Source organism: Martes martes (genome assembly GCF_963455335.1).
Source record: "Martes martes genome assembly, chromosome: 11".
Classification (NCBI taxonomy): Eukaryota; Metazoa; Chordata; class Mammalia; order Carnivora; family Mustelidae; genus Martes; species Martes martes.
Genome location: NC_137899.1, coordinates 90,599,427 through 90,620,864, shown reverse-complemented (window position 1 = coordinate 90,620,864; position 21,438 = coordinate 90,599,427). Strand labels below are relative to the sequence as shown.

Here is a 21,438-nt window from a genome sequence, read left to right as displayed (position 1 = left end):
AATATTTTTAGTGTATATTCATTGCAGAACCCTTGAAAATGACATGCAGAACAAAAGTCTCCCAAAGTTAAACTATTTTTTGCAAGTTTTTCTGTGTTTCCTTTCAATCTTATTTTATGTTTTACTTTCTTGTGTTCATTTTACTTACCATGATATTACTGTTTTACTGTTGTCATATATTCTTTACCATACTTTCTGAAATAAGATGGGGACATAAAATAAACTCACAATTATCATTTTTACCACTTCTATTTTTCTTAAAGATTTTATTTATTTATTTGTCAGAGAGAGAGAGAGAGAGAGAGAGCAAGCACAAGCAGGGGCAACAACAGGCAGAGGGAGAAGCAGGCTCCCCCTGAGCAGTGAGCTCAGTGTGGGACTTGATCCCAGGACCCTGGGACTACAACCTGAGCCAAAGGCAGACTCTTAAACAGCTGAGCCACCCAGGCATCCCTGTCAGTTGCTTATTATACCATTAGAATTCTGAAATGAAGGTAATAGGTTGTATATTACTCCATTGACTGCGTGGTTGGTGACTGATCTTGTGGTTTGGGTGGATGGCCTCCTCCTTCCTCATGGCTGCATATATGTGAATTTAATCAGATTATCTTCTGTGAAAATTGTGTTGGATCATTTAAATTTATCGGTCAGATTTCTATGTAGTGACATTACACTTGTCATTTCAGACTTTTTTTAAAAAAGATTTTATTTATCTATTTGACAGAGAGAGACACAGCAAGAGAGGGAACACAAGCAGGGGTAGTGGGAGGGAAGAAGCAGGCTTCCCGCTGAGCAGGGAGCCCAATTCGGGCCTCGAACCCAGGACCCTGGGATCATGACCTGAGCTGAAGGCAGAAGCTTAACGACTGAGTCACCCAGGCGCCCCTCAGACTTTTTTTTCTTAACTGAAATTATTTTTACTGGGGTCAGTCCTTTGCCTTTTACATTTCACAACAAACACTTAATTTATCGATTAGATTTTTGTCCTTACATAATTTTGCAGATTATAGTTAATATTTGCTAGTATCCTTTCCATCTTGCTTCTACCAAATTGGGTTTTCTTTTTTTTTTTTTTTTTAAGATTTTATTTATTTATCAGAGAGAGAGAGAGCATGAGAGGGGAGAAGGTTGGAGGAGAAGCAGACTCCCTGTGGATCTGGGAGCCTGATGTGGGTCTCGATCCTGGGACTCCAGGATCATGACCTGAGCCGAAAGCGGTGGCTTAACCAACTGAGCCACCCAGGTGCCCCCCCAAATTGGGTTTTCTTACATATTGTACATTGAAATTTTGTCAAGAAGGGTTAATCTACCAGGTTTTAGGCAGAAACATATTTAGCATGTACAGTTTTAGTCTGTCTGCTTAATTTTGTTGATTAACTCTGCTATTAGTATTTTTTACCAATTGGGTAAAAGATTGATGCTTTATTTTTTAGCTAATCCTTGAGAAAATCGTAAGCAGTTTTTCTTTGATGTTGTAGGACTCCTAACTCTATTGTCATATTCAGTGAGTTTCCCAGTTCTTCTGATTCTTTTGTATTTCAGTTGCCCTTCACCTTAAAGGTACCAGTCATGATGTCTGTGTCTTATTTTGGAGCCTTCCTCTTCCAGTGATGAGATTTTAAAATACAGAATTCTGTTTTTATGTGACTGACTTATCCATATCTTTGGTAAAGTTTTCTCGTGTAGTTGCCATTGGTTCTGTTACATAGGCAACACTGTGGAATACAGCAAAGGCAGTTTGGGTGCTAGAAATACAGATCTTTATAACAGACTTAAACCAGACTGTGTAGCTCCTTTAAATTGACTGCAAGGTATAATAACTTCACTCTCAAGTGTTAGGCAAGGTTGAAACAGCTTACATTTCTTTTAGTTAAATTATTCACTGGAATATTGCTGGAGCAGAGGATAGTGTCATCATTATAGATTTTGCATTGTATTGATTTTCATAAGGGTTGAACCTATTGTAATGCTATATATGTATGTAAGCACCTCAGTTTCAACATATTTAGAATTGGTATCACTGTTTTAAAATGTTAACTTAACTAGGAGTATAATGGTCTTGTGGAATTGCTTTTATTTACATTTTCATTTGCTTTGTGTAGAAATTTAACAGGAACAACAAATCAGAAGCAGGTCGAAAAAAGTGTTAACTCTTAACCAGAACATTTGGTTATGTAGCCTTCTAGCACTATGTTAATGTTTTGAATCAAAACCAGTTTAAAAATTAAGATTGGTTATTAACATAATGAAATAGAGTGTCCCTAGAAGGAAAGTCATAAAGAGTACTATTGTACTCTTGAAACAGAGGAGTTCTTCTTTTGTCTGATGTCCCTCTAGTTTCTGAATAGAATAATACACTACTTTTATCCTGCAGTTTGTCAGTAAATACTGTGCTTAATTTGTCTCTCTGTGTCTACTCAGTTCAGTCCATTAAAAAAAAAACCTTATTTTTAATTCTTTGCCAAGTTAGTAATGCCATAATACATTTTTCGGGGATGTGAATAAAAAACTACTTTTGTCATGTTTTAATAGTTTGTTTTGTTTATTCTTTTCACTTAGCCAAAAAATATTAATGTAGCCCCATTTCTTCCTTATTATTTTTGAATATAGTTTTTATATACAAATTATATAATATTTAATATAAACTGAGTTAACTAACAGAAGTTTAGAAATAGTCTTTTAAAATAATCTTTAAAATTAACTATCATAGCTTATTTGTCAGAAGACAAGGAAGACTTAAATAGGTTGAGTGAATATTTTTATTTACTTTTCTATTTGTGACACTTTTTAGAACTCTTATTTGTTTAGAATTTTTTATAATTTGTGAGGTGTATAATTAAGGTTTTTTTTTTTCTTTAATTTCTTTTGAAACCAGTCATTTTAGGGCTACTTTGAGAACATTGCTTAAGTGATGTGAGATGCTTTCTACCATTACCTACTTGTAGAGGAACAATTAATATAATATATAGCAATATCTCATTTGGCTGGTAAATGTGCTGTATAACTCTCTGCTAGGTTAGGAACACTGCCTTCAGGGCACGAGCATAAGTCTAGTTGAGTGACAAGATTATCTCATGTAACATAAGATAGTTATGAGTAATGCAAGTCATTGTGTACTCAGGAGCTGAGTATATGGAGTTCACAGAAGGAAAAGAACAATCAATAAGTTACTTTCAAGGCTGTTTTCTACTTTTATCTCTTGATGATTTGTTTCCTAAAACAATCTTACTAGATTTCTTTTTTTTTTTTTTTAAGATTTTTATTTATTTGACAGACAGAGATCACAAGTAGGCAGAGAGAGACAGAGGAGGAAGCAGGCTCCCTGTTGAGCAGAGAGCCCGATACGGGACTCGATCCCAGGACCCCAAGATCATGACCTGAGCCGAAGGCAGAGGCCCAACCCACAGAGCCATCCAGGCGCCCCTTTTACCAGATTTCTTTAAAATTAGTCTTTTCATTTAATTTTTTAAAATTTTATTTATTTATTTGCAAGAGCAAGAGAGAGCTCAAGAGAGCATGAGCAGGGAGGAGAGGGGGAATGGGAGGGGAGAAGCAAACTCCTTGCTGAGCAGGGAGCCAGATGCAGGACTTGATCCCAGGACCCTCAGATTATGACCTGAGCCAAAGGCAGATGCTTAATTGACTGAGCCACCCAGGTGCCCAAAATTTGTCTTTAATTTGTTTTTTTATAGGTACTTAATTTACAATTTTAGTACCATTTTGGAAGGTGGTGCTTGTGTCACAATTCTCATACTAATTAATAATTGCAAAATGTTCTGTAGTTTAAGTCATTGTGGTTTGTTTTTGGTTTTTTTTAGGAATCTTATGTTTTATAAGATACCAATTTTCTTTCAGTAGTTTGAGTGGTGTCTTACTGGATTTGCATGCATAGTGACTTTTATCAACTAGGATCCCATCTTTCTATTCCCAGTTCACTCACTGAAGGTTTGTTGGTCATTTAGGATAATTATTTTGAGTATTTCAGGTTTTATACCTCTAGGACATGTACTGGGAGACTTCCCCGCACTTTCCTCTCCTCATCTTCCTACTATGTGCTTTGCTTCCTTCCAAGTCTTTCCTACCAGCTGAATAGTAGAACCAAATTGTAATAGAGTAGGTTTACCCGTAAGGCACAGAGAGCAGGTTAGTAAAGATTTTGTTGATTTTTTTTTAAAGATACTTAAACAATTTGAGGTATCAGTTACATATAGTGAAATATGTGAGTGATGCATAAGTGAGTAATAAGCGATAAATAGTGAACATATAGTAAGTGATGAAATATGTGAGTAATAAGAGATATTTTGAGTGTTCAGTTAAACTGTGATAAATGCTTGCAGCTGTGTAATTCACCCCTCCATTGAGATCTGTAACATTCCAGTCACCCCAGAAAATTCCCTCCTACCCTTTTCTACTCCACAGTCATTTTTTGTTCTGTTTGTTATCAGAGCTTAGTTTTGGCTGTTAATGGAATTTTATATAAGTAGGATAATTTTCTGACTGACTTCTTATACTTAGCGTAATGCTTCTGAGATTTGTCTGTGTTACATATATGTCAGCAGTTATTTTTTATTGTGAGTACTATTTACTGTTCCACTGAATGACTATACTTCAGTTTGTTTATCCGTTCACATATTGGTGGACATTTGGTTTGTTCTCATCTTGGCTGTTATGACCAAAGCTGTGTAAATTACCCTTCATTTTTTCATTCATTTATTTTTGAGAGAGAGAGAGAGAGAGAGAGCGCGCTCGTGCACATGTGAGCAGGGAGGAGTTTGGGGGAGGGACAGAAGGAGAGAGAGAATCTTAAGCAGGCACCGCACCCAACGTGAAATCCAACATAGGGCTCGAACTCATGTTCCTGAGATCATGACCTAAGCCAAAATAAAGAGTCAGATGCTTAACCAACTGAGCCATCCAGCTGCCCCTCACCATACATTTATAAGCCCTTTTGTGGACATATGTTTTCATTTCTCTTGGGTAAGTATCTAGAAGTGGAATTGCTAGGTTTTATGATAAGTATATCTTTCAACTATTTTCCCAAAAGGGACTGAGAGGTGGAAGTAGCAAAAAAAAAAAAAAAAACCACCCACACACAAAAAACACAATTTTCTCAAGGCAGGTGTTTGAAGCATAGTATAGAGGGAAATGTAAGTGAGATGACTCTAAGGCTATATCATGAATAACTTTATAGTTCATATACTTTTATTTTAAGTACAGTATAAAGCCATGGAAGAGTTTAAGAGAGTAACATCATCAAATGTATAATTTTATTCTGACTTCTTTTTGAAGAGTAGATTAAAGGTGAGACTAAAGAAGGAAGATCCAGAGAAGACATTCTCTTGTCCCAAAGGACATAAAACTTGACCCAAACTGGCTTAAACAAAAGGAGAACTTTTCGGATACATAAATCAAAGTCCAGGCATATCATTCAGTTTCAAAGCTTTATTAAATATCTGAGTTAAAAATTTATATTTCATCAGCCCTCACAAGTTTTAACTCTAGATATGTTTATTCAAGTGATCCCCATGCTTGGAAAAGTACCTTGTACATAGTAGATACTCAATATTTTATAGATTCTCAATATTTTAAAGAATGAATGAATATTCTTGGTCATCTGTGGGAGTTATATTGAGGGTCATTCTTGAAACTTACTGCTTTTCCTTACTTTAACATCTAGACTATCACCTATTAGAAAATTTCTCAAACTTGACCACTTTTCTCAATCTCTAGTCATTATGCTTTTTTACCTCCTACTTCTCCTGGATGATCTTTTGTGGTCTTTACATGCATTCTTTTTCTCCACTGCAATCTTTCCAAGGTTGGAATTATTCAGGCCTTGGCACTGTGTCTGTTTCTTTCTCTGTGTCCTTCCCTGGGTAGAAGGGAGATTTTTTTTTTAAGATTTTTAAAAATATCTATTTATTTGACAGAGAGAGAGAGAGATCCCACGTAGGCAGAGAGGCAGGCAGAGAGAGAGAGGGGGAAGCAGACTCCCCGCCAAGCAGAGAGCCCGATGCGGGGCTCGATCCCAGGACCCTGAGATCACGACCTGAGCCGAAGGCAGAGGCTTAACCCACTGAGCCACCCAGGCACCCTGAGTTTTTTTTTTTTCTCAAGATGTATTTATTAGAGAGAGAACATGAGTGGGAGGGGCAGAGGGAGAGGGAGAGAGAATCTGAAGCGGATTCCGTGCTAAGCATGGAGCCTGATGCTGGGCTTATGATCCCAGGACTCTTGAGATCATGACCTAAACTGAAACCAAGAGTTGGATGCTTAGCCAGCTGCACCACCTAGGCCCCCCTAGAAGGGAAATTTTTAGAAAAGGAAGATTAAAGGTATGATACTAGGAGTAAGGCATGGAGTTTGCATGATTTTGATATACATACTATTTGTTGTAAGGAGAAAGTAGAAAATATACCAGTGATTACTATAAACTGAAGTTTGGGGAAGGAATACATATGTAAAATTTGAGGGAAAATTTCCAGTAGAGTTCTTTCTGGTTTGCTTGAGAATAGAGAAAATACATTATTTCTTTGTTTTCAGAGTCTACAAATTGAGTGCCCAGAATCTTAATGTACACATAGGTAATCTGTAACAATCTTACTTTCTAAGCTAGCAAATGACTTTAAAATCCGTGAAGGAAAATTTTTTAAAAGAAAGGGTGATGAAACAGCAAAAAAAAAAAAAAAAAAAGGGGGGGTGATGTATAATTGAGTTAAAGCACCAGCATTTCTATTTTCTTCCTTCTCTTGACTTTATCTTTACTATTCCACCTTATATTTTTCTCAGACATTCAGATTTTCTGGAAATTTTTTATCTTTTTTTTTAGATTTTATTTATTTATTTGACAGACAGAGATCACAAGCAAGCAGAGAAGCAGGCAGAGAGAGGAGAGAGCAGGCTCCCTGTGGAGCAGAGAGCCCGATGCGGGACTCCATCCCAGGACCCTGGGATCATGACCTGAGCCAAAGGCAGAGGCTTAACCCACTGAGCCACCCAGGCGCCCCCTATTTTTACCTTCTTGGGTAACTTGATACTGTTTTCCACAGTGGCTGTACCAGTTTGCATTCCCCCGATAGTGCAAGAGGGTTACTTTTTCTCCATCTCCTCGCCAACACCTGTTGTTTCTTGTGGTTTTGATTTTAACTATTCTGACAGGTGTGAGGTGATACCTCATGGTGATTTTCATTTGCATTTCCCTGATGGTGAGTGATGTTGCCCATCTTTTCATGTCTGCTGGCCATCTGTATGTCTTTGAAAAAAATGCCTATTCACGTGTTCTGCCTGTATTTTAATTGGATTATTCATTTTTTTCATGTTGAATTTTATTTTATTTATTTATTTTTAAAGATTTTATCTATTTGACAGAGAGAGAGAGAGACAGCGAGAGAGGGAATATAAGCAGGGGGAGTGGGAGAGGGAGAAGCAGGCCTCCTGCTGAGCAGGGCGCCTGCCACCGGGGTTGATCTCAGGACCCTGGAATTGTGACAGAAGCTGAAGGCAGACGCCCAAAAGACTGAGCCACCCACGTGCCCCTGGGTGTTGAATTTTAAAAGTTTCTTATATATTTTGGGTAATAACCCTTCATCAGATATGTCACTTGCAAATATCTTCTTCCATTCTGTAGGTTGCCTTTTTGTTTTGTTGATGGTTTCCTTTGCTTTTTAATTTGATGTAGTCCCAACAGTTTGTTTTGCTTTTGTTTCCCTTGTCTCAGGAGATACACCTAGAAGAAAGTTGCTATGGCAATGTCAAAGAGCTTACTGCCTGTGTTCTCTTCCAGGATTTTTATGGGTTCAGGTCTCATAGGTCTTTAGTCCATTTTGAATTTATTTTTGTGTTTGGTGTAAGAAAGTGGTCTAGTTTCACTCTCTGCATTTTCCTGTCCAGTTTTCCCAATATCATATGTTGAAGAGACATATGTTTTCCATTGGGTATTTTTTCCTGATTTGTTAAAGATTAGTTGACCATGTAATTGTGGGTTTATTTTGGATTTTCTGATCTGCTCCATTAATTTATGTGTCCATTTTTGTGCCAGTACCATACTGTTTGGATTACAGTAGCTTTATAATAAAACTTGATGTGAGAATTACGATGCCTCCAGCTTTGTTTTCCTTCTTAAGATCGCTTTGGCTGTTCAGAGTCTTTTGTGGTTCCATATAAATTTTAGGATTGTTCTAGCTCTGTGACAAATGCTGGTGGTGTTTTGATAGGGATTGCATTGAATGTGTAGACTTCTTGGGGTAGGAGAGACATGCTAACAATGTTTATTCTTCCAATCCATGAGCATGGAATGTCTTTCCATTTCTTTGTGTTATCTTCAGTTTCTTTTATAAGTGTTTTATAGTTTTCACAGTACAGGGCTTTCACCTTTTTGGTTAGGTTTATTCCTAGATGTCTTATTATCTTTGGTGCAGTTGTAAGTGGGATTTTTTCTTAATTTCTCTTCTGCTTCATTATTGGTGTATTAGAAATGCAAGATTTCGGTACATTGATTTTATATCCTGCAACTTTACCAAATTTGTTTATTAGTTCTAGCAGGTTTTTTTTTTTTTTAAAGATTTTATGTACTTATTTGAGGGGGTAGGGAGAGAGCATGAGTGGCAGGGAGGATGCAGAGGGAGAGAGCATGCAGCAGATTAACAGGGAGCCTGATGTGGGGCTTCATCCCAGAACCCTGTAACCGTGACTCAAGCTGAAGGCAGACACTTAACCGACTGAGCCCCCAAGGTGCCCCAGTTCTACCAGTTTTTTGATGGAATCTTTTAGGGTTTTCCATATAGAGTATCATGTCATTGCCAATAGTAAAAGTTTCACTTCTTCCTTACCAATCTGGATATATTTCTTTTTATTGTCTGGTTGCTATGGATAGGACTTCCAGTACTAATTGGATAGAGGTGGTGAAAGTGGACATCCTTGTGTTGTTCCTGATCTTAGGGGAAAAACTCAGTTTTTCTATTAAGGGTGTTGTTAGCTGTGGATTTTTCATTTACGAACTTTATTATATTGAAGTGTGTTCCCTTTAAACCTACTTTGTTGAGGGTTTTTATCATGAATGGATGTACTTTGTCATGCTTTTTCTTCATCTATTGAAATGATCATATGGTTCTTATCCTTTCTCTCATTGACATGATATATCACATTGATTGACTTGGGAATGTTGAACCATCCTTGCAACCTAGGAATAAATCCTACTTGATCATAGTGAATGGTAATTTTTTTGTTTTAAGATTTTATTTATTTATTTGACAGAGAGAGATAGAGCCAGAGAGCACAAGTGAGATGGGCGGGAAGGAACAGCAGAGGGGACTGGAGAAGCAGGCTCCCCACCAAGTACGGACCAAGCAGGGAGCCTGACAGTGAGGCTCAATCCCAGGACCCTGGGATCATGACCTGAGCTGAAGGCAGACACTTAATGGACTGAGCCACCCAGGTGCCCTGGTGAATTCTTTTTTAATGCATTGTTGAATTTGGTTTGCTAGTATTTTTTGAGAATTTTTGCACTTTGTTTATCAGGACATTGGCCTGTAGTTCTCTTTTTTAGTAGTGACTTTATTTGGTTTTGTTATTAGGGTAATGCTGGCCTCATAGAATGAATTTGTAAATTTTCCTTTCTTTTCTATTTTCTGTGCACTGCCCACTTAGATCTTTAGATCACTTAGATAACTAGCTCCTCTGGTCAGTTTGGCATACATACTTCTGAGATTTTATACGTATACACAAAAATACACTCTTAAAAAATGTTTAAAATTAGAGGTTTTTGTCAAGTAAGTGTTAGGAAGCATTTTGTATTTTCTCATCTGGTTTTATTACTTACAGGATTCAGCACTCTTGGTACACCTAATGAAGTCCTGTCCTTTTATTTAAAATTACATTAATTTGTTAAAACCAGAGAGTATCAGCTTAGAAAATAAATCAGAATTATGAAAAATCTGCTTAATAGTTGAACTGTCTTCCAAATTATCTTCAGTGATTTAGTGCATCAGTAGCAATATGATGTATAAGATACACTGTGTATACAAAGATGTACTCTCCAATTTAGACTCTTTCAGTCCAAATTAGTAAAGCTTCAATTTATGTTTCTTATGCCTTGGGAAAAGCTTTTTTATGTATTAATTTCTGTTTAGATTTTTCTAAAAATCCCTTTATAACACTAAAATTAAGAGCCATCTATTAACATTAAACATTAAAACATTAGACTTTATTAAATAAAACTTGTTTCTTAAGAATGGTGACAATTTAAAATTTTAAAATCATAGAATGTTGATTATCATTAAATATTTCCTAAGTAGCATTTTATTCCTATTGTTGGTTGTCATATTATTTGATACTTTTTTTAAAAAATGCTGTTTTTAAGTATTCTGTGCACCCAATGTGGAGCTCCAGCTCATAACCCCAAGAGCAAGAGTCGTACGCTGCACTGACTGAGCCAGCTAGGTGTTGCTATTATTTGATCCTCTTAAAATATTTTGTGCTTAACTGCAGAGATTTAATGTAATCATTTTGCATTTTTAGAATTTTAGAATCAGAAGAGACCTTAGATATTTATCTGATATAGATGGAGAAGCCTTAGGCCCATAGAAAGTCAATTTTGGGGCGCCTGGGTGGCTCAGTGGGTTAAAGCCTCTGCCTTCAGCTCGGGTCATGATCCCAGGGTCCTGGGATCGAGCCCCGCATCGGGCTCTCTGCTCAGCGGGGAGCCTGCTTCCTCCTCTCTCTCTGCCTGCCTCTCTGCCTGCTTGTGATCTCTACCTGTCAAATAAATAAATAAAATCTTAAAAAAAAAAAAAAAGAAAGTCAATTTTGTTTTGTAGACAAAGAAGCCACAGGTCTATAGAAAGTCAGTAACTTGACCAACTTCTTGAAACTAGTTATTATGACAATTAGAACTATAACCTAGATATCCTGCTCTGCATACCTAATTTTCTGACCCTTTCTAATCTTGAGTCTAATTGAAATAGAGAATGTGTTCAATATTTGCAGGTTTAAAGATTTTCATTAGTAAGAAATCTTCCAGAACCCGTAAGGACAAAACCATTTGTAGGAAGAGTCCGTGTTTTCTTGTGAGAGAGTCTTAGGTCTTTGTCTTAGGGACATGTGGTTGATAATTACCCAGTCTTTCATTATTCCATCTCTTTTTCTTCTTGCCCTCCTCCTTTGTCTTTGAGTGCAGATAGGAAGACTGTAAAGTAGACATATAATACTGGACAAAAATAGGGAGATTGAATCTAGGGATATAGGGTAATATCTGGAGTAAGTTAATAATTTTTTGTAATTTCCTGTTCTGTTTCAATCCAGTCGCTAGAAACCAAAGGAACCAACCCAGTAGATTTTTATTTTTATTTATTTATTTTTTATTTTTGAGAGAGAGTGAGTGGGAGGGAGGTAAAAGGCAGAGGGAGGAAGAGAGAATATTAAGCAGGCTTCATTCCTAGTGTGGAGCCCAATGTGGGGCTCAGTCTCACGACCCTGAGATCATCACCTGAGCCAAAATCAAGAGTTGGACGCTTAACCAACTGAGTGAGCCACGCAGGCTCCCTGAGATACATTTATTTATTCATTTATTTATATGTGTGTTTATTTATTTATTAAAAGATTTTATTTATTTATTTGAGAGAGAGAGAGTGAGAGAGAGCAGGAGAGTGGAGAAGGTCAGAGGGAGAAGCAGACTCTCCATGGATTTGGGAGCTGGATGCGAGACTCCATCCTGAGAGTCCGGGATCATGACCTGAGCCAAAGGCAGTTGCTTAACCAACTGAGCCACCCAGGCGCCCTGAGATACATTTTTAAATATTATCTTTGTTGCATTTCTTCCACCTGTTATTTCTAAAGATTTTCTAGATAAAGCAAGGACAGGGTGTGGAATAAGATGAGAACGTTTAGGTGATAATATTTATTCCTTTAGCTGTAAATCATGATGTTAGCCACAGTTGCATGTACAGTGTTTGTTAGCAGTAGCCTTTCAAAGATTATCTTCTGAATATTTGATAAAAGTAGTTGAAGAGTTGCAAACATTAGCAAAACCACTTACTCTGATAAACATTTTAAAATCATCCATGGGGTGCCTGGGTGGCTCAGTGGATTAAAGCCTCTGCCTTTGGTTCGGGTCATGATCTCAGGGTCCTGGGATCGAGCCCCGAGTCGGGCTTTCTGCTCGGCGGGGAGCCTGCTTCCTCCTCTCTCTCTGCCTGCTTCTCTGCCTACTTGTGATCTTAGTCTGTCAAATAAATAACATCTTAAAAAAAAATAAAATCACGGGGCACCTGGGTGGCTCAGTGGCTTAAGCCACTGCCTTCTGCTTGGGTCATGATCCCAGGGTCCTGGGATGGAGCCCCACATCAGGCTCTCTGCTCAGCAGGGAGCCTGCTTCCTCCTCTCTCTCTGCCTGCCTCTGCCTACTTGTGGTCTCTGTCTGTCAAATAAATAAATAAAATCTTTAAAAAATAAAATAATTCATATTCTTTTGTATACTAGCCTTTATAATTTTAAAAATTAAAATTTTTTATCTAGTCAGGATAGGAGTTGGGTAGTCTTATGGGGGAGTTAAAAGAAGAGTTCTTATGAAAAATAAATTTCTTCCTTAAAACTCACTAAGACTCAAACTTACTTCATTAGACTGTCCAATAAAATACGGTGACTGGCATACACCACCCAGAATTCTAGGGTAACTTCCTGTCTTCATGGGTCTTTAGAGAACATAATCTTTGTCAGGGGTCAACAGATTGTAGCCTGCAGACCAAATCCTGCCCATGGACTCTTTTTGGAAGGTCTATGAGCTAAGAGTGGCTTTTACATTTTTTAAAGATTGTAAAAATTAAAAAAAGAATATGCGGCATAGATAGTTTGTGGCCCTCAGAGCCTGAAATATTTACTGTCTGGCCATTGAAGAAAAAATCTGGCCATTTCCTTTTTTTTTTTTTTTTTTAAGATTTTATTTATTTATTTGACAGCAATCACAAGTAGGCAGAGAGGCAGGCAGAGAGAGAGAGAGAGAGAGAGAGAAGGAAGCAGGCTCCTCGCTGAGCAGAGAGCCCGATGCGGGGCATGATCTCAGGACCCCGGAATCACGACCTGAGCCGAAGGCAGAGGCTTTAACCCACTGAGCCACCCAGGCGCCCCAAATCTGGCCATTTCTGATCAGAGTCAGATCAAATGGCAAAGGTTCTAAATGGCCACAGAGAACTGTGTCAGCACATTCAGAGTTACAGTGAAAGTAATCCAAATGAAGAAAATCAACACAGATGGAATGTTTGTTATAATATTGTTTATAGTAGGAAAAAATTTAGAAGTGTTTTATAATGGGACTAATTAAATAAATTACAGGACATGTGTAGTAGAATATTATGCACTGGGAATCACCACCTGTGGTTTATGTAAAGGAAAGGTGTTAATTGCATTAAGCAGGGGGCCAGATTCCAGAACAGTGTGTAGCATGGTCCTTTTTTTTTTTTTTTAAGATTTTATTTTATTTATTTATTTATTTATTTATTTTTTAAAGATTTTATTTATTTATTTGACAGACAGAGATCACAAGTAGGCAGAGAGGCAGGCAGAGAGAGAGGAGAAAGTAGGCTCTCCACGGAGCAGAGAGCCCGATGCGGGGCTTGATCCCAGGATGCTGGGATCATGACCTGAGCTGAAGACAGAGGCTTTAACCCACTGAGCCACCCAGGTGCCCCAAGATTTTATTTTTAAGTAATCTCTGTACCCTGCATGGGCTCAAACCCACAACCCCAAGATCAAGAGTTGCACGCTCCACTGACTGAAACAGCCAGGTGCCCCTTACCCTTTTTGTTTTAAACAAACATGTAATAGATGTCTGTGTAGGTGCAGAAAACCTTATACATTAGAATACGGGAATGTTTGTGACTTAAACATTTTTTTCTAATTGTTGCTTTTTTTGTTATTGCTGATTGTCTTATGGTGAAGTTAAGTAATTGACCTTTTGCTATGGAAAAATTAAATTTGAACAGAGTTTGAAGTCACAAACAGGTAATAAATTAATATGTAAAATTGTATTAGAAGTATGGATACTCTATTGAAATTTAAAAGTCTTTGGACAAATTAAAGAAAATAGAACTGTTAAACTCCTCTTCCAGTTACAGTTTTTTTGTTTATTTTTGTTTTTTAAGTAGGCCCCACTGGAGCCCAGTGCAGGGCTTGAATTAATGACCTTGAGAGCAAGACTTGAGCTGAGATCAAGAGTTGGATGCTTAACCAGCTGAGCCACCCAGGTGCCCCAGACCATGAAGTTTAAAGTGTCATTTCTTCCTTCCCTTTCTTTTTCCCTTCATCTTCTTTCCTTTTTTTTAAACTTTCCACAGTATGTTATTGAAGAGTAATTGATATAAAGTAGAATATTGACCTTTTACATATGTATATATACTTGTCTCCAAAATCCAGATCAAGATATGGAACATTTTTATCACTCCAGATAGTTTACTTGTGTCCCTTTCCAGTTAGTACCACAGCCTGTCCTAGGAAGTGACCAGTCTGTAATTTTGATTAGCTTGGCTTATTTAAAACTTTATGTAATGGACTCATATATACTTTTTTGTGTATGACTCCTTGCTCTTAACATAATGATATATTTCAGATTTATCAAAATAGTTATTTATATCAGTTTCTTTTCCATTGTGAAGTGGTATTCCATTGTGTGAACGTATCAAAATTTATCCACTCTGCTATTGATGGACATTTGAATAATTTACTTTTTTGCTGGGAGAGGAAAGAGACGGTTACAAATAATGCTTCTGTTGACCTTTTTTGTGCAAGTCTTTTTGTAGGCATATGCACTCATTTCACTTGGGTATATATCTAGGAGAGGAATTTCTGGGTTATAGGGTGTGTGAATAACTATTAGAAACTGCTAGTTTCCAAAAGTAGTTGTCCCATTTACACTCTAATCAAAATGTGGCAGTTTTAGTTGCTTCCTTCCCTCACTAACACTTGGAATTGTTAGGTTTATTGATTGTAGCTATTCTCATGTAGCTATCTCATGTAGTGATGTTTCTGTGTAGTTTTGATGTGCTTTTCCCTGATGACCAGTAGTGTTAGACACATGAAGTGCTTATTGGCTATTTGTGTAAATTGTATCGTCTTTTATTATTCATTTGTAGGAGGTTTTTTTGTGTATTTTGGATATGAATTTTTTGTCATATATATTTTGTGAATGTTTTATTGCAGTATGTAGCTTTTCATTTCATTAATGGTGTTTAATGTGCAGAAGGCTTTAATCTTGATGAAGTCCATTTTTTCAATTTTCAATTTTGTACTTATTTTCTTTTATATGCTGAGAAATCTTTTCCCTTGGCCAAAGTCATGAAGATATTCTCCTAAGTATTCTGAAGGCTTTATATATTTTCTCATTTATTTTTAAATTGAATTATTTGTCCCTTTTTTTTCCCCAGGGTTCTTCATGTATTTGAGGTATGAGTCTTTGTCAGCAGAATATAATTTGGCACTCAAATTTAACTCTGTGATTGATCTGAATTAATTATGTGTATTAGGTAGATTCACTTTTTTTTGACATAGGTACTCTGTGTCCTCACCTCTCTTTCTTCATTGAGTTTTATTGGTGTCTGTCCAAAAATTAAGTACCACAAGTGCCAGCACTGTTTTAATTACTGTAATTTTATAGTAAGCTTTGAAATTTGATTGTGTAAGTTCTCCAGGTTTGTTTTTTAAGAATGCTTTTGTATTCTGAGTCCTTTATATTTCCATATAAATTTTAGAATCACCTTGCTTATTTCAAGTTAAAAAGTCCATTTGGATTTGGATTTGGATTGCATCGAATGTATACGTTAATTTGAGGGCAACTGATATCTTAAAAATACCAAGTTTTTCAATTCATAAACATTGTGTATCTCTCCATTTATCTCTTTGATTTCTTTCTGCAAAAATCTGTGATTTAATGTAGATGTACCTCACATCCTCTTATTAAATTTATTTCTAGGTATTTGGTATTTTATTTGATGCTATTACAAATGGTATTGTGGCTTTACTTTCTGTCTCCATTGTATATTACTAATACTTGGAAATATAGTGGTTTTTTCACATGTTGCTTCTGTATGCATTGATCTTGCTAAATTTATCTAGTTCTAGTAGTCTTTCCCCCCTTTGGAATTTCTGTGTATGAAGTCGTGTCATATGCAAATAAGGACTGGTTTTAGTTCTTTTCCGATCTTTTTTTTATTTTTTAAAGATTTTATTTATTTATTTGACAGACAGAGATCACAAGTAGGCACAAAGGCAGGCAGAGAAAGGCGGCGGGGGGGGGGGGGGACGGGAAGCAGGCTCCCTGATGAGCAGAGAGCCCGATGCTGGGCTTGATCCCAGGACCCTGAGATCATGACCTGAGCTGAAGGCAGAGGCTTTAACCCACTGAGTCACCCAGGCACCCCTCTTTTCCGATCTTTATATCTTTATTTTTCTTGTGTTATACTGCACCAACTAGGATGTCTAGTAAAGTGTTGAATAGGTAAGTTGAAAGCAGATAATCTTGACTTGTTCTTGATTTCAGGGGAGGTGTTTAGTAGTTAGTTCACCAGTAGGTATGATATTAGCTGTGAGCTTTTTATAGACTCTTTATCAGATTGGGGAAGATTCCTTTTGTTTCTAATTTGCTGGGAGTTTTTATTATAAATAGATGTTAAATTTTGTCAGATGTTTTTTCCACGTTTTTTGAGATGATCACGATTCTTTTTTATTCTGTTAATGTAATGGATTCCACTGACTTTTTTAAATGTTGTTAAATCAACTTTGCATTCCTAATATAATCACAGTCATGATATTATTTCTTTTAATATATTTGCTGTATTTTGTTAGTTTTTAAAGGATTTTTATGTCTATGAAGGTTCAGTAATTTTCTTACAATATTTTTGTCAGGTTATGCCAACAATGTAGCTGCCTTATAAAATGCCTTGGGAAGTGTTTCATTTTCCTGTTTTCTCTGAGTTTGTCAAAGTTTGGTATTATTTATTTTTTTAAATATCTGGAAAATTCACCCATGAAGCCCTCTGGAAAGGTTTTAAAAAATTAATTACATTAACATCTAGAGGACAATCAAGATTTTCTATACTTGGGTTAGTTTTAAAAATTTGTGTCTTTTGGAACACCAGGGTGGCTTAGTCAGTTAAGCGTCTGCCTTCCCCAAGGTCATGATCCCAGGGCCCTGGGATTGAGTCCTGCGTCAGGCTCCTTGCTCAGCAGGGAGCTCATGTGCTCCTCCTCTCTCTCTCTCTCTCTGAGATAGATAGATAAATAAATAAAATCTTTAAAGTAAGTAAATAAATAAATCTTTAAAAAAATAATAAAAACTTGTGTTTTTGTGGAATCTGGGGATTTCCTTTTAGTTGTTAAATATATTAGCATAAAGTTACTTCTCATGTTCTCTTTTATGTTTTTTACTATTTATGATATCTATAATTACCCTTTTTATTATGACACTGGTAATTTGTGTTTGTTTTATACATTGTCTATTTTGAACACTCTTTACATATACTATTGCCGGACTTAAAAATGTTGTCTAACATTCTGGAATAATGTTGATAATAATGATAACATTCTATATTATTCCCAGTTTTAGTGGAAATCCCATTAATGTCCCATCATTAGAATGTATTGGAGTAGGTATCCATTATTGTTGTAAGATAATTTTCTCTTCCTAGTTTATTAAGAGATTTTTTTTTACAAGGACAAGATGATTGGATTTTATTAAATGATTTTTAGCATTTCTTGAGATGGACAGTTTTTTCTTTTGATCTTTTGAAGTGATAAATAATTTCCTATTATGATGTCCTTGCACTTCTGGAAAAACTCTACTTAGTTTAATATTGTTGATGTGGTTTTGCTGATATTTAGGATTTTTGTATTTCTTTTCATGGGAATGATCTATAGGTTTCCTATCTCAGATTTTGCTATTAAGTTTATGATGTTTTGTGTTTTCCCCCCTCTTTGCCTCCCTCTTTTTTCCCCTCATCCTTCTGTATAATTATTAAGCACCTACAAAGTACAAAGCACTTTATACTTATCCTTGTTCCTTACTGTAAGGCTAATTTATTTATTAAATAGTCTTTGGGAGACATAGTCTCTCTCTCTCTTTTTTTTTTTTTTTTGGGAGACATAGTCTTATAAATCTAATTTTGCTAGTTAAGCGGATCTTTTCACCTAATAGGTTGTAGTCTGGGTTGTTAACTCAGAAACACTGTAGGCTAGCTAGTTCTTCTGTGGTTCTTTGTTTGATGTAGATTGCTGCTTGGTTAATGTACTCTTACACATGCCTGTTGCTTTAACACAGGATTATCTCATTTAAAAAATTACTGTTTTGTACATTAAAGCTTCTAGAAGCATTGGAGGTGTTACAGTTTACCATAATTTGCCTAGTTCCAGGAAATTGGTGAAATGGTAACTGCTGAAGTTATAGCCACTGTCAAAGTTTAGTCACTTTTACATGTGTAAGTATACTAACATTGTTTACATGTATCTATCACATGCTGTTATACATGTATATTGTCAGTACCAGCGGTCTGATTCTTAAACTTTCCTCCCATTAATAGATACACTGTAGTTCTTATAATAACTAATGGTTGCATACTTCATATAAAAAGACTATAACTGGGGCGCCTGGGTGGCTCAGTGGGTTAAGCCGCTGCCTTCAGCTCAGGTCATGATCTCAGGGTCCTGGGATCGAGTCCCGCATCGGGCTCTCTGCTCAGCAGGGAGCCTGCTTCCCTCTCTCCCTTTCTCTCTGCCTGCCTCTCTATCTACTCTGATCTCTCTCTGTCAAATAAATAAATAAAATCTTTAAAAAAAAAAAAAATAAAGATCACCTCTTTAAAAAAAAAAAAAAAAAGACTATAACTATATTGCAAAAAATTCCATACTCTGGGGTGGGGAGGGGGATTATAACTAGATAACTAGATGGTGACTTAATTTTGATGTTGTTTTATTTTATTTTAAAGATTTTATTTGTCAGAGAGAAAGTGAGTGAGTGCACAAGTAGGAGGAGTTGCAGGCAGAGAGAGAAGCAGGCTCAGCAAGGAGCCCAATGTGGGACTCGATCCCAGGACCTTGGGAGCATGACCTGAGCCCAAGACAGGCACTTAACTGACTGAGCCTCCCAGGTGTCCCTTAATTTTAATTTTTTTTATTTTGGTTATTTGCTCTTTTATTCCCCCTTTCTCCTTTAATCTCTCACCACCATTTTTCACATAAGCTGTTTTTTCTTCGATTAAAACCCAGCTGCTTCCCTTGTGATACCAGTCATTAGTTTACCTTTAGCTGTTTTCCTTTCTTGTTAAAATTTAACTTAGATTCTAATAATTATTTTATCCCTCTCCATGTCTTTCCTTTTTTTGCTTTTGCATTTTTCAGTACTCATATTTTACTTTCATTATTCCTTTTTGCATCTTCATCTGAATTTCTTCCTTCTATGAAATACAAAACTGCACCCAATTCTAAACTTGTAGGTAATTTTCTCACTCTTGTATTTTGTATACAAAGACTTTGATTATTTTGAACTTACTGAGGCTCCCGACATTGGAGACATTTTCTAAACATTTTGTAAGTATTGATTAACATCATTCAGGACAGTTTTACTTAATGCTTTAATGTGTTACTCAAAATGGTCTTGGTTTTAATGTAGCTGTGTATAATAGGTATATATTTCATGTCAGTGTTTCTCAGGTACTGTATTTGTTTTCTGAATTTTATCTAATTGAGAAGCAAGGCTATATCTACAAATTACTTTGGGGTCTGATAAAGTAAATGCTTGGAGTGGTGAGAAACCGTATGTTTAATATAATACTAAAAAAGATTGCCTCAGAAAGAAGGTTAAGAGAAATAGATTTGAACGATGTCCAAGACTTAGGCTCATGCTCGGATTTGTGAGGTTTCCTTGTAGATTTGGATCAGAGGTCCCTGCTGCTTGTTTTCTTAAGGCTCAAGGGAGTGGTTTTTACATTTTCAAGTGTTTGAAAAAATAATCAAAAGAGTAATATTTTGTGATATGGGAAAATTAAGTGAAATTAAAATTTCAGTGTCCATAAATAAGTTTTATGGGAATGCAGCAACACTCTTTTCTTTTCTTTCTTTTTTTTTAATTTTTATTTACTCATTTGACAGAGAGAGAGAGAGCGAGAGCGCACAAGCAGGCTGAGTAGCAGGCAGAGGAAGAGGGAGAAGCAGGCTCTCTGCTGAGTAAGGAGCCTGACACGGGGCTCAATCTCAGGACCCTGGGATCATGACCCGAGCCAAAGGCAGTTGCTTAACCAACTGAGCCACCCAGGTGCCCCTACACTCAATTCTTTATGTGTTGTCTGCAGCTGTCTTTGTACTTGAGCAACAGAGTTGAGTGATTGTAGGTCTGTATGGCCCATGAAGAATAAAATAGTATTCAGCCCTTCACAGAAAGTATTTGGAACCTCTTTTCTTTTAGTGAGTGTTATATTTTTTTAAATGGGGCTTTTAGGTTCGTTCGTTCGTTCTTTCTTTTTTTTTTTTAAGATTTTAAAGATTGCTTTATTTATTTCTAGAGATGAGGGAGTGGGACAGAGGGAGAAGGCAGAGAATCTCAAACAGATTCCCCGCTGAGTGGGGAGCCCCACTTGGGCTGACTCTCACAACCCTGAGATCATGACCTGAGCCAAAATAACAGTCGGATGCTTAACCAACTGAGCCACGCAGGCGCCCCTAGGACTTTTAATTTCTAAGATGGCAGTGGTATGGATGAGTGAGTATATTTTTTATTCCACCATTAGGTAAATAATATCTTCCATTTCCTCAGAATTTAGGTGCACATAAAGTTTTTAGTCATTTTTTTTTAAACTATAGACTTAAATTCCATGGTACTATTTGAAATGTATAATTACTTAAATAGATCATTTTGGGTACAAGAAATGAATATAATTTTTAAAAATATATATTCTTGGGGCACCTGGGTGGCTCAGTGGGTTAAAGCCTCTGCCTTCAGCTCAGGTCATGATCCCAGGGTCCTGGGATCAAACCCCGCATCAGGCTCCCTGGGAGCCTGCTTCCTCCTCTCTCTCTGCCTGCCTCTCTGCCTACTTGTGATCTCTGTCAGTCAAATAAATAAATAAAATCTTTAAATATATATATATATTCTTTTTTGAAAAACTTATTTTTAAAAATATTTTAAGTATATTTTTACTTAGCATATTTAATTTTTTTTTTTTAAGATTTCTATTTATTTATTTGACAGGCAGAGAGGCAGGCGGAGAGAGAGAGGTGGAAGAAGGCTCTCTGCTGAGCAGAGAGCCCGATGCGTGGCTCGATCCCAGGACCCTGGGATCATGATCTGAGCTAAAGGCAGAGGCTTTAACCCACTGAGCCACCCAGGTGCCCCTAAAAAATATATTCTTTATAAATTGCCTCACTCATTGATCATGAACTTTTGCTTTTTAACTGTTTTTAAAGTAT

At 36.6% G+C, this 21,438-nt stretch overlaps 1 protein-coding gene across 9 annotated transcripts in view; it reads left to right on the top strand.

The window, feature by feature from the left end:
• Window positions 1–21,438, top strand: part of CNOT4 (CCR4-NOT transcription complex subunit 4) — a 140,619-nt gene that overhangs the window by 26,944 nt on the left and 92,237 nt on the right. The window contains exon 1 of one of the 9 annotated variants that reach the window (XM_080818910.1): window positions 19,375–19,563. The exons of the other annotated variants lie outside the window; for them this stretch is intronic. The gene's annotated coding sequence lies outside the window, so the exon portion shown is untranslated. Of the gene's footprint in view, window positions 1–19,374; window positions 19,564–21,438 lie in introns of those variants that run through there. 9 annotated transcript variants of the gene reach the window in all.